Source organism: Tasmannia lanceolata, unplaced genomic scaffold (genome assembly GCF_043159265.1).
Source record: "Tasmannia lanceolata isolate RefF3 unplaced genomic scaffold, GAP_Taslan_0.1 ptg000006l, whole genome shotgun sequence".
NCBI classification, from domain to species: Eukaryota; Viridiplantae; Streptophyta; class Magnoliopsida; order Canellales; family Winteraceae; genus Tasmannia; species Tasmannia lanceolata.
Window position 1 is genome coordinate 38758924 of NW_027518683.1, and position 14646 is coordinate 38773569.

Sequence of the window (14646 nt, forward strand, 5' to 3'; positions counted from 1 at the left end):
TCCGATCCAATAGTTCTTTTAGTCTATTTGAATAGATCAGTGTATTAAATTTTGAGATGAATCGGACTTGAAACACTCATGTAAAACACGATTTTGAGCCTACCCATATAATATTGAATTAAATAAACTTAAATGCTAAAACCATGCAAAAATATGTAAAACAAATAAAAAATAATTCTGGAAAAATCTGAGAATAAAGAACCTACCTTTAATCGAGATCCTTGCTGAATCCAAAAGCCTAAGAATCCGAGAAAGTCCGCCGACGTGCAATCCGATTCCTTTTTTTCTTTTTTTTTCTTTTTTCTTCACCACCGGAGAGAGAGAGAGAGAGAGAGAGAGAGAGAGAGAGAGACTTAGGGAGGTGGAGATGGCTTGCTATTCCAACAAAAGAGATGAGAACTTGAGAGAACTACTGTTGAGTGAGAGAACGAACGAGAGCTGTTGGACGTGGAAGCGAGAGAAAGAGCTGTAGATGTGGATATAGAGAGGGATGTGAGATGAGAGCTTGAGAGGGTGAGAGGTTGCTGTTGAGAGTGAGAAGAATATATAGAGAGTTAGAAAGATGACAGAATGGGCGAGAGAGGGCGAGAAAGATGAGAGAGCGAGAGAGATGACAGAATGGGTGAGAGAACCACATTTCATACCTCGGAACCACTAGGGAACCATATTTTATACCTCTCAACCACTACAGAACCACATTTTATACCCCGGAACCACTACGGAACCACATTTTATACCCCGGAATCACTACGGAACCACATTTTATACCCCGCAACCACTACGGAACCACATTTTATACCTCGTAACTACTAGGGAACCACGTTTTATACCCCGGAACCACTAGGGAACAACATTTTCTACCCTAGAACCACTTGGGAATCACATTTTATACGCCAGACCCACTAGGGAACCACATTTCATACCCCAGAACCACTAGGGAATCACATTTTATACCCCTGAACCTAGTACGGAACAACATTTTATACCTCGGAACCACTTGGGAACCACATTTTATACGCCGGAACCACTAGAGAACCACATTTCATAACCCTGAACCACTACGGAACTACATTTTATACCTCGAAACCACTAGGGAACCACATTTTATACCCCAGAACCACTAGGGAACCACATTTTATACCCCGCAACCACTACGGAACCACATTTTATACCTCGTAACCACTAGGGAACCACATTTCTACCACAGAACAACTAGGGAACCACATTTTATACTCCGCAACCATTACAGAACCACATTATATACCTCGTAACCATTAGGGAACCACATTTTATACCCTGGAACCACTAGGGAACCACATTTTCAACCCCGAAACTACTTGGTAACCACATTTTATACGCCGGAACCACTAGGGAATCATATTTCATACCCCAGAACCACTAGGGAACCACATTTTATACCCTTGAACCTAGTACGGAACCAAATTTTATACCTTGGAATCACTAGGGAACCACATTTTATACGCCGGAACCAGTACGGAGCGACATTTTCTACCCCGGAATGAGTACGAACCAAATTGGGTAGAAACAAGTAATGGTCTTTTTTCAACAAAGAAAATGGTAGTTCTAACTTTCTTTTAAAACCCAAGGAAACAATGAAAACAATTATACAACCAACATAGAACAACTTGGGTAATTTCTCTGTTTGTTTCAACACAAAATAATGAAAACAATGAAACCTTCATAAAATGTTATACCCTATTCAAGTAGAGGAGCATGGACCTACTTGGAGCTGTGTTTATCACCCAAGTTCAAATTTGTCACAAGTAATGGTGTTTTTTTTTTTAACAAAATACAATGGGATTGGAGCTTCCAAATGATGGCAATGGCTGCACTGGGTGTTTTTCACGTTGGATGGGTGGGGAAGAAGAAAGAAAAACGTGAAGTGGGTAGCTGAAAAATACATAGGGATTAGAGCATAAAAAATGGTGGGAAAATGGAAGTTGGGGTATGTTTGTCCTAAAACTCATACTCTCTCACCTGACAGCTCTTTTTTAACAAAATTTAAATATCTACCCTCTATTCACAATTTAGTATAAACTTTGCATTTTTTTTAATAATTTTTCCTATTTTCTACTTATTCCAAAGTAGACCAACAGGATCTCAAGCACAAGGATAAAATCCCAGCACAAGGATAAAATCCCACCAGGCATCCCAGGCAGCCCGAGCGAGCACCTTGACTCGACTAGGGTCCAGGTCCAAGCAAAGAAAGTCCTCTCAAGAGCCGAACGGCCGAAGGCAAGTCCCGACCCACGTAAAACATATGTACTTTCTTGGCCCAAAAGCTAGCCTAAGAAAGTAGGGGCTTTAGGTTAAGGAAAAAATTGGGCTTAGACATGTGGCACAGGGCCCAAAGATTCCCCGAGCGAACACTTGCCACTGGCACAGAAGAAGCAAGCCGATAGTAGGCGCCTAGCCTTTCAGCCGACACGAAGCCCTCAACCTACAAAGCATCCAATGCCACGTGCCACCTCACTGCCCAATCGGCCATCACCCAGAATCTACTAGGACAGCATAACAGCATGGTTAATCATGCCTTTTGCCATGAGATAGAACAATTCTTCCAGCACCCATATAAGCAGCAATGCCAATAATTGCAAGGCAGACCACATCATCCTTACCTCGTGAGGCACATAACTCCAACAAATAAAAAAGGAAACCCAGACACAACACGGGAGAGCTCTAACATTTTCTTGACGCTTTACTCCATCAATTGCCTCTACTGACTTGAGTGGGTTTACCCGGAGACACGGCTCCGAGCATTCCTAACATTTTCCTGTATGCAGATGGCCCTGTCGACTGGTTCCTTGCCCACGTTGGACTCGGCGAGGATCCTTCGATCGAGACGGATTCAAGGTCCTTGCCCCTGTTGGACCCAAGGAGGATCCTTCGACTCGAGACGGATTCAAGCAGCAACAATGCCACACATGGTTTTCTGATTCTAGAACCTCCGTTATAGATTGTTTTTTTATTTCTTTGGTTGCAGGCCTGTTTCCCAGGCGAACTTGATCTTGGCGATAATGGGGATTTTCACTATAGATTCACTACAAGAAAAACACCTTGTCGCGAGAAATTAATCCATCGCTAGTCGCTATATGTCTTTTATAGCTAAGGTTATTTTTTTCTGGCGCCGATTATGTCTTTCACAAAAATATTTATTTAAAAATAAAAAATAAAAAAAATAGAAAAACAACAACCGAACCTTAACCGTTGCCAAATATATTTGGTGACGGAATCCAGAGTTATACGAATTTGGGTACAACTTGATGGGAACCAAATCATAGAAAAAGAAAGTCCAAAATAAAAATTAAAAAAAAAAAGTTTTCAGGAAAATATTATTTTCCATAATTTTCATTTCCTTATATCCAAACATGCCTTTTGTGAACTACTGCATACAAAAATCCCTTTACTTTTTGTAGACAAAAGAAATTAACGACGAGGGTACCACCCACAGATCAGGGGACGTAATAGATTGATTGCATATTGGATGACCAACATTTGTTATAAAGGTCCCATATGAAAGTAATTTGAGGTTTTCCCCTTTTTCTTAACAACATTGGAAGCTTAGGATATGATTAATCCATAAATTCCACATGATAGGAGAAACAAAAAAAAAAGAGAGAGCAAGCTCATAACTAGTCCTTAAGCGCGCCGGCAGGAGAGGACTCAATCACATAGACACTCAGACGAGGTGATACGATTTCCGGTATGGTTTGCAACCCGGGCTTCCACTGTGACTTCTTTATGTACGAGTTTTCAACCAAGAAGTACTGGCCCACAACTAATGGCCCGTTGATCAGTTCGAAATCTGGCTTGTTATTCTCCTTCGTCTGATTTTTTGGCAGAAAACCTTTTGAGTTCGCCACTCTCCTGAACTTCTCATAGGTGTCATCGCACCCAGTAAGCTCCTCCGGCACGAGGAAGTATAGGCTATTGGTCTCGAGCTTGTCGGAATCCAGCAAGACCGATCGGCTCGGCCCACAACGTATTATCTTGTAGCCTGAATAGGAGCTCAACACTTCTTTTACGAGGACCCTTTGCTTGAATTTAATTGAATCTCCATTTTCTTTCATTAGAAAGACTTTCACCTGTGAAGTCTCAGGGCATAAGCATGTCAAAGAGGCCCCCATTTTTCAGCTAGCTAGGATCGAGTTTTCCTAGGCTTATCAAATGATGTATTATATAATAGTTAGGAAGATGATATTCTCATTCTCTTATTTTAATAATGATATCCCTGTCTTTGGCTTACCTTTCAAAAATTCCAAAGCTATCGACATATGATGGAATCAAACGTAAAAGTGGAAATTAAAGAGAGGTGTCTTTATCAAAACAACAGAGTGAGGAAATCGTCTCCGTAGGCTGATAGGACATAATATGGTATAATATAATTAACAAACAAGCGGTTGTTTCAAGTATTAGGATCAGATTCACTCTTAATGCTACCAAATTGGTTTTTCTCTCACCTGATACAAAATGTGGTCCGGAGACAAGATGTGGTTTTGCTAGGGACCATCACAGAAGGCATTTTGCAGCTGGGCTGTTGCATGTGAGAGCAGCCACCTCCGGTGAATTAAATGAATAAGATAAAATCTGAGCCTGTGTGGCTGCTCTCACATGCATCAGCCCAGTCGCAAAAAGCCTTCTGCAATAGTCCCTAACAAATCCCCTCTACTACAAGGATACAATAGCAACAATATCACGACCATTTCCCCCCCTAGGTTTCAATTGGATATATTAGATGAAAGCATAAACTTGAAACTTATCACAGTTTCTTGCCCATGTTATGTAGGGTCTAAAATAAGGGGCCTCACCCCATCGAAACATGAGAATTAAAAGGGCGGGCCTCACCCTATATATGCATGGGGCCACCCATCAAAACCTAAGCTAAAATGGTGGGTCCCACCTGTTGTAGGGCTTGAGTGGAGTTGGTGGGACCCACACTATCAAAACAAGGTGTAAATGGTGGGTCCCACAATATTTTGGCCTAAATCTCTTCATGTTTGCACATTGTAAGTCACAAACACATTATTATGCATCATCCCAAACATGTAAATCTAGGTACTTACTGTTCGCAATCCCTCCTACTCAGATCCCATCTACGCCTGTTGTGCCAGGGACCCATTATAGTGAACTCTTCGTGGTTGTGGTAATGCGACCCCAACATTGTGATCACCTGTTAGGCGATCGCTATCCTTCTGGATCATTACCCCCTCAACTCTGGCCATCTAGTCAACAAACCTGATCAGTTTCTGCCTGCTTCATCTCTGTTTTCCTATACCCATGATAAAGAGGAAATTGTTTGGTCCACCGTAGCTCCAAGGGAGAGGAACTCAATCCTTTGAACTGTCCTAGATGAGAGGATCATTCCGTTTTCCTTGTCAGCCATTGGAAGACGAAGCCTCTATTTCTTCATTCCTTTGTCAACTGTTGAGCCTCAAGATCACATCCCACCAACATCATTCAAAGATAGAGGAGACGCTTGCAGCCATGTAGTACAAATTAGAGGAATTATTTGAGAGCAAAAAAATGATGAATAAACAATGGGGGAAAACTTTGGACATCCTATGTCTGAGAACTTGTCCACCAACACAGCCTTTGATGTTAGATCACCAGGCAAGGAACCTCCACCTCTTATCCTTGATGAGGGTGATTTGGTGAAGAGTAGTAGCATGTAGAAGAAAACTATGTTACTATGAGAGAACCCCATTTGGTCCTTATAGGATCATCCTCGAGAAGCTGGAAATGTTTGAAGAAAATGAATAAAAAAAAATTGCCGAGGTCTCACTCTAGCCCCAACATTAAACATAAACCATTAATGTTCATCACCGTGGTTTAAAAACCAATACTCACAAACGAAATTTTATGCTCCCGCTCCCTTAAAACTTCATGAGAATCAAGTCAATGGATCTGAAAAATGTAATCAATGGGTGACCGCAATGCTCAACAAATAATAAAGTGTTACTCTAGCTGGGTCTAACCATGCCAAGATAACAGAATGCTTAAACAAGAGGGTTAGTGGGAAATCGAAACATAAAATGAGGGGATGAATGTGAAATCGAAACATAAAATGAGGGGCCTAGCTTATATTCATAAGAGTATCTCTTTTGTACTACAACGAAAGAACTTAGAACATAGTGTAATGTAGGGATACCGAACACGGAATTATCAATGATTCATATTTATTGAAAAACCAAAGAGATCATGTATAATCAATTACCGAAACTTAATCACTTTAGGGCAGGGCTTAGTCCATAACATAACATACCACAGAATACTGTGGTCCCAAAGAAACAAACCATAGAGTACTGTGGCCGTGGAAGAAACATACCACATAGTATTGTGGTCACAAAAGACTCGCTAACCCAAAATCATCGATGTCGGAACTTGTTCATTCACAATTCCCATTTGCGAGATCCATATCACACCTAAGCCTCCACAAGAAGTGCTCACAATCGAACATAACGATAATCACGAAGATAAATTTAACACAAGAAATTGACAGAGGGCCAACTCAGAGTCTCACATGGAACAAAGCATAAACACACAACAGCCAAAGTACAAAAGCATGCTAGACACAAATTTTTATCGAAGGGGCTATTGATCAAATTTCACTCAGTTCAGTCATGAAGGATAGAATTAGGAAGTTCATGTTGAAGGGCTGGAATGAAGTTTTTTGATAATTACAGCTCTTCAATTAGTGGCAGAATATGGGTAGGCTAGGACCCAAACATTTTTTAAAAGAAACCTCCATCCCCTCCCTAATGCTGTGAATAACCAGGATTTCTCTTATTGCCATCCACAGAGCCCGGACTAGGAACATCTATGGCTCCGAAACTGGATGCAGCAACATTTGAACCAGGAACCAGTGATTCATGAGCTAGCCTTACATTGTTTCATAAGCAATAATGCCATATTGTGTTTTTGGTGCAAAAGACACTAAAGCAATATTATATTACTTACCTTGAACGAAAACCCAACATTATTCGGAGTCCGCAATTCGATTACCAATCATTGAATTACTAACAGTTAGAAGTGTATCTTAGTAAGCATAAACATCATTATTGAATGAAAAAGGTGCTATGCACAACGCCCGAAATGGGCTAAAATGTCACCAGTGTAGACTCAGGTTCGGTCGACCAACCCCTGTCTCGGTCAACCGAAACCAAAAATAAAAATTTCAAGTACCTAATGGTCGGTCGACCGTCCCATTGTTCGTTCGATTGAACCTGAAATTAAAAATAAAACTTTGGTCGATTGAGTGACCTATTCGGTCGATGGAACAAAGACTCGATAGACCATTCCCAACGAATGGGAGATTTCTCCTGAGGGTGATTTTCTTCCAATTTTTCACAAATTTTGAAGGCATTTAACTTCTTCGTTTCTTGACGAAATTGAGAGGTAGTCTTGTTGGAAAGCTCGTGACGAGAGGTATCCATAGAGATCAACAAACTTGTTGGAATTTCACTGAAACTTCGCCGGACAACGAAAATGAAGGAAAAAAACCAATTTAAACCCTAAACTATATAAAATAAAAAATAAAAGTGTCAAAACTGAACTCCTTACATTTCTCTTACCTCAGGTGGATCTCTCCGGTGTTCAAAACTGTAACCTCTCCTCTTTGGATTACAGTTTCTCCTAGAGAAAATTAACCTAACATTTCTATTTACACTCCATGTTAAGAATCCTTAATCTAGGTTTTAACTTTCGAAAAAAATACCCTCTGTTTAAAACAAATTTACAGATGTGGTACATTTCATTCTCCCCTCCTTACGAAAATTTTATCCTCGAAATTCAACACACGACATATACCCGGATCCTCGAAGAGGTAAGAGTATGTTTCTCATCTTTTCCTCTTGCTCCCATGTGGCCTCACGTTCTGTGTGATTATGCCACTTTTCTTTCACATAGGGAATGGTTTGTCGCCTCAACACTTGGTCCTTCAAATCAATGATACGAATTAATTGCTTGTTGTAAGTCAAGTCTTCCCTTATTTGAAAAGGTGCTAGCTCAATAACGTGGTTCAGGTCTGGCACATACCTTCACAACATAGACATATGGAACACATTATGAACATCCTCCAAGGGTGGTGCCAATGCAAGCTTGTCTGCCACTTCCACCACCCTTTCTAGTTTCTCAAAAGGTCCCATGTAACTTGGACTAAGCTTTCCATTGGTTCCAAACAGCATCACACCTCTGGTAGTGGATACCCTAAAGAAACACTGTCTCTGATCTGGAATTCTAGTTACCCTCTTGTCACATCAGTATATCTCTTTTGCCGACTCTGTACTACATGGAGGCATTATTGATAAAATATATCTTATAGACCATCTACTGAACCATTTCAGGGCCTAAAAGCCTCCTCTCTCTCCCATGTAATCTTAGCATATCGGGGATCTGCACGTTTTCAATACAGTACTATTTGTATACTAGCATGATAACTGTTATTGTAACTTGACTAAGGGAAGGTGATGATACCAAGCAACCTTCAAGTCAATAGCACAAGCCTTGATCATATCTTTTAGAATCTGAGTCATCCATTCTAACGGGCCATTTCTCTAAGGGTGAAAGGTAATAGTGAAACTGAGCGTGGTCCCCAAAGCTTTGTGCAAACTACTCAAAGATTTTTGTTCTACACGGTTTATTCTTTCGCTACGTGTAGCGATTATGCTCGGGGTTTTTCAACCTTTCTAACAAGTGGCATCAGAGCAAACTAGGGAATGGATTATTGTTAAAGTAGGTGCCCTAAAACCCATTATATTTTTCATGTTAATCAATAAAGGTTTTATTTTTTCATGACATTTATGGTTATTAAAAGTTAAATATGTGTGATATGTTAGTTGTTATTAACACGTTCCTTAGGAAGCAAAGTAGGAAACCCATGCTTATGGATTCATAGATCCTAGGGAGCAGGGAGATATGAGAATTATTGTTTAGAACAATGGAGATCAGTTGGATGAATGCCTTTGAGTTCAGAAACTCAAAACTAGTTATGAATAAAGAAAGAGAACAAAGATGACGAATTTTCTTGTGTGTCTCTTACAATTTTCAGTACATGGATTATGAAAGAGCTGTAGAAAACTCTATTCATTTGTCTTATATTTATAGAGATTTGAATTGCCTTTTACACAATCCAAAGTTTCTAGAGAATTCTTAAAAAACAAAGGAACTAGTCAAAATTGGGAGCTTCCAATTTGGAAACAAGCTAGTTTGCTTTTTTCAAAATAGAAACCAAACAATGTGGGGAATATTTTTTGATATTCTCGAACATTTAGAAAACTCTAAATTGGGCATTTTTCCAAGTAGAAAATGTAGGTTGCTTTATTGGATAAAAACAATCCCTAAAATATCTCATACACTTATTTTTTCACGCTATAATTTGTAGGCCAAATTTTGACTTCATTTTTGGATATGTAAATGAGCGAATTAGAAACAATCATAAATTACAAAGTTGTAGATCTTTCAAAGTTCTTCGAAACGAGTACTTACACATTAATTTTGGCCAAGAGCTGAGTATGCTATGACTGTTTTAGTAAAATGAGTCTATAAGCTAAACTTACAATTGTTTATTTAATTTTTTAATTAAATAAACATATTTCCTCCCATACAATAGGATAACACCTCCATCCATATTTTTCAATAAATTTCAAAATACCCTTTAGTAAACATTTAACCAAATTGGTATTCCCATTGCGTCCCATGGTGTGTATGCACCATTAGAACTATGTAAATCTTTCTATTTGCATCAAATGCCACAAAATAATTCATGTGTACCAACCAATAAATGCAGGACCCCTATCTAATAGATTATAATAGGTCAATCAAGTAGCGAGAGGGATCGTAGCAGGGATTTAATGGTAGATCATGCAGAACCCACAAGTGGGCCCCACTGCGATTATTGCTCCGTAGCTAATGCTACAATCGTATTGAGTCAGTGGCCTCCATCAAGACGTAACCCTGAAGATAACCGTCAAATCATCATACCCCTAATCACATCAAATGTACAAGTCTTTTCTCCAATTCCACATCTACCGAGATGAGTCCTATGGGGAGTGGACATTAACTACCCCCTGGGCTCAGTCATGGTATACCTTTCGGTCAAGCAGTGTCGGCCCACAAATGCATTTGCTAAAACCATTTCAAAACTTATTTTGTAAAATTCTTTTGATAAACATCTTATCAAATCCACTTGGCCAGGTATTTTCTAGGCCTACTGCTCTGACGAAAATCATAGATGTTATCCTAATAAATAGGTGGAGAATTCCATGTCGGGTATGACTATTGACCTCGAAGGTTTGTCCAACACTCCAGTACTACCCTCTGGTGAGTCCAAGAGAATCACGGTTAGATAAACTAAAAATGAGAGACTCCCCAACAGACTAATATGACCCCTCACGTCAAAGGACATGTAAATGGTCTTGTCTGGTAGAATAGCTCAATGTTCTCCTATCCACAAGCTATTCTAATGTGATCATATTCAGTACGAAATCTCATTATCGTACCCATTCTATCTTGCTTAGGGTCCATTACCCAAGTGATTGAGATAAGTCACTCCACATCTTGTGCATGTAGGCAGGATAGATGCTAGTTGTGTGCAGGAGGAGGTGTTCAACCTCAACCCAACTAGAAACTACTAAGGTCTGCAAAGAACCGGAATCCCATATCTCCTTGCTCCTTAGGATCTGTGAATTCATGAGCATGGGTTTCCTACTTTGCTACCTAAGGACAAATACGTGTCAATAACAAGTAACATATCACACATATTTAACTTTTAGTACTCGTAAATGTCATGAAAAATAAACTTTTATTGATTAACATGCGAAGTATACTAGGTTTTAGGGCACCAACTCTAACAAATCATGTGGTAATCCGCTGTGAGTCCGGACGTTTATCCCAGCTATCCAAGGTTCCTAGTCTTCGTGTATTTTAATAGACATAGGACTGTTTGTGGGAAAATAGTAGAACTGAATCGCACGTTGGATTTCTGGGATGATATATGTATATGGTTGGAAAGTAGACTCGGATACTAATCCAATACATCAAGAATCATCGAAATCCAACGAGTCGTTTAAGAGATATGATTTTTCAAATTTGGGTTCAAGTTGCTGGAATTCAGGAAATTAATTCCAAAAATTGATTTACGTTTTTGCTTATCGACCCCAAAAAGATTTGCAAAGCCTATAACCCACGCATAGACTTTTCATAAAATTCCTTGGGGTGTTTGTAGCATAATCAGATATTTGAGAAAGCATTCGAGTAACTATACCCCACTCAAAGTTCCTTGAAAGGTCATGCTATCTGGATTGTGTTATCGGTATGGAACAATTTTCATTTTTCACAAATCAAACGATCTTATTTTCGCGCAAAATTTTGTACGCTGATTTATTAGATCATGTAAAAGTGTTTTATAATATTTCTAATTAAAATCAGGATGGTTGTGTTACTCAAAATTTAATTAACCTGGTTCTTGTGTGAACTAATCGCTATTGGTCTAAGATAGGCAAAAAGGAGATTCGACCTCACTTCATGCACGAGATGCATGACTTTTCTATGGATGTTCTGATCTGATGGTTTATATTATGGTTTGTAATATTAAAGTCCGCAATGTAATTTAATAATTTCAGTTTTTAAAGTACTCCCTCTAGCCAGTTGAGCGGACGACTGGTTTCCCATGGAGATTGATGATAATGTATAGATTACCTTGGCTAGTGTAAGACACTAGGGTAGTTTATATTTACTTGTCCAAGAAAAATTGAGGATGAGATCATTCTCTTGGAGCTCAAAATATGGATCATAGATACTGCGGCATGGGAATGCTCCCAATTGACCGGCAGATGGAGGCAGATTCAATCCAACCAAATCTTATTACACTCCTTTGGGAATTCGCTTTGAGGACAGTGAAGTTTCCCTCACGTTGTTGCACATAGTTGCCCATAATTCACCCTCAATTTGGCAAGATGGTGTTGTAGGGATTTTCATATCCAAGTAAGGTTAGTTGGAGAATTCCTATGATCCAAGATGCCAAATTGGGTTTCATGGATGGTGTGTGCTTATTTTCATGGTTTGTTTCTTTGCTTTTCATGTGATGGATGGCGTGGTTTGATTTCCTATATATGTTTTACTTTTATGCAATGTTTGCCTAATCAAATACACACAATGATAATTATTACTCCCACATTAAATAACCCTCTTAATAATATTAAGTTGATAAACGGGGTTAAGTCGAAAGGACAAGACCTCATGGCCTTCCGTAGCCATCTGCCCGTTGGCTAGTTTAGGAAATAGGACGCTCACATGCCAAAGCAGAAGCCGATCATGTTTCTTGACTGAAGTAACCATCAGATTCCTACTAGGATAAGGAGAATGTGCGTAATACATTAGTCACATGCCAAAGAAGCAGAAGCCATTATAGATTTGCATAGTTTTCTCAGGTGGTGGGTATAACTTAACCAAGCAAAGGGTACTGACGCCCAAAGGATATACATACTGCAATGCTTGGAGGCTGAACATAAATTGGATCACATAAGATTAGATGAATCCACTTACTCAAAGTTATTGAATAAGTTTCCGATCCAATTGGATAAATCATATATTTCTCTTGATTCATGAGGTTGAGGGGCCTGTGAATGAGGCGTGCAATGGGCAGTTCCATCGTAGATTAAGAACCCAGATGCGATGGATATGTCAAGAAATTAACTAAAATGGTAGTTTTGCTAATTTTGTCTCTTTCCTTTGCACGTAGATACCATAGCTTCATTCAACCCATTAGATAAAATCCTAGATGAAAATAAGTTAATTGATCCAAATAACCTCGACTAGAAAAGGAACCTATTGCTAGTGCTTACAGCCGCTAAAGTTTATTGGGTTGTCACCACTAAAGAGCCTGAACTACCTGGTCCTGATGCGCCTCAGGCAGACCACGATAGAAAGTCTAAGTGTCTTGAGGACAATGAGATGGGAAAGTGTTACATCCTTAGCTCTATGTCCAATGTGCTGCAGCAGCAACATATTGGAATGGCAACAACTTCAGATATGATGCTAAATATTAAAGGAATGTTTGGAAAGCAACATCGCACAGCTAGGCTTTTAGCGATTAGAGGCCTAATATTCACTAAGATGGTAAAGGGAACCCCAGTTAGGGACTGCATGCTAAAGATGATGGGCTATCTTAACGAGCTCGACATCTTGGGGGCTATCATGGATGGAGAGACGCAGATCGACATTGTCTTATCTTCTCGATGTGGGTGATTCAAAGAGTTTGTTATGACCTTCCACATGAACAAAATGGCAATGACCCTGACAGAGCTGATGAATCAACTTCAGACAGCCGAGGATCTGAAAAGAGTAACAAGAAAAGTGCCTTCCTAGCAGAGGGTAATGGACCCTCAGCACCTAAGCTGAAAGGTAAAGGAAAAGAAAGAGCAAAAGGTCAAGCTTTTAAGAAGAATATGCCCATGGTAAAGAACAAGAAGAACTTTAAAAAGAAGAAGTCAACAAAGGGCAACGACACTTGCTTCCATTGTGGAAAGACTGAACATTGGAAGCTGAACTGCAACAGCTGTCTAGCTACCAAGCAGGGCAATAAGCCTACCTCAGGTATGTTACAAGTTTTTGTTGCTAAACCAATATGATTGGTCCTGTATTTTGTGTGTGTGTTGACACAGGTGCGACTTCACATATCTGCAATGTTTTGTAAGGATTTAGAAAAATCAAAAGGCTGACTATGGGCGAGCTCAGCCTACAGGTTGGAACTGAAGAAACAGTTGCGGTCCAAGTTGTAGGAGACTATGTTTTAACGTTCTCAGGTGGTTATCTAATATTAAAGGATTGCCTCTTGTGGGAGCCGGTTTTTTCCCGTGTTTGCGCAGGACGATAGGGGATCACCACAATCAGGTTTTACGTAGGGGTGTTATTTGATCTGCGCTACTTGCGGACTCGGGACCGTAGTCCTAACTTCACAAGTTAAACTCAGAGTTGCCACCTAGGTTAGGGCTTAAGACCCGTGTCTATTCTTCCAAGGAAATGAGTAACAACTCGAATTTTGTTGGAAGAATAGAAATCAGGGGTTCCTTTGCTCTGGGTCTATAACCTTATATTTTACTCTGTTTGCTTAAGGTATGGTCCTTACAGATATCCAAGTAAGGGTTGTGGTTACAATTGGGGAAGGTATTAAGCACCCCTCTCTCCCGGCTTAATCCGGTCTCTTAACTTAGATTGACATTTTGGAAGGATTTAAAATAAAAGGATTTGATCTTATTTCCCTTGTTAGATTATGCTTAATTCCGAATGTAAATGGAATTAATTTACAAAAGAAAACAAAAGTAAGCGATAATTAACCTGATCGGTGTTGTAAGTTGTTTTCGGCTCGAATGGAACTCGCAACTACTCACGATCAGGTTAACTTAAATCAAACGAAAAATGACTGTACAGAAAGTAAAAGTAAGGCAGAGGGGTTTATGTCATAAATTCAGGGGGCAATTTGTGCGCCCGAGATCCTATAATGTCACCACCTCGTACTTTACTGTGCAGAAAGCTGTAAATTGCAGAAAGTAAAGAGCAAGTAAGAGGGAATAATGTCTCAAGCGCTTGGCCGTAGCGGAACTAGTCTCTTTGAAACCTCAACCTTGTATC

The 14646-nt window shown here is 39.6% G+C and overlaps 1 long non-coding RNA gene across 1 annotated transcript; it reads right to left on the bottom strand.

Moving 5' to 3' along the window:
• Positions 1 to 3473: 3473 nt before the first annotated feature.
• On the bottom strand, positions 3474 to 5452 carry LOC143878589 (uncharacterized). The gene is made up of 2 exons (XR_013251029.1): positions 5085 to 5452; positions 3474 to 4106 (listed from the first exon to the last, which is right to left on the bottom strand). It is a non-coding gene; the product is annotated as an uncharacterized LOC143878589 (long non-coding RNA).
• Positions 5453 to 14646: the final 9194 nt, after the last annotated feature.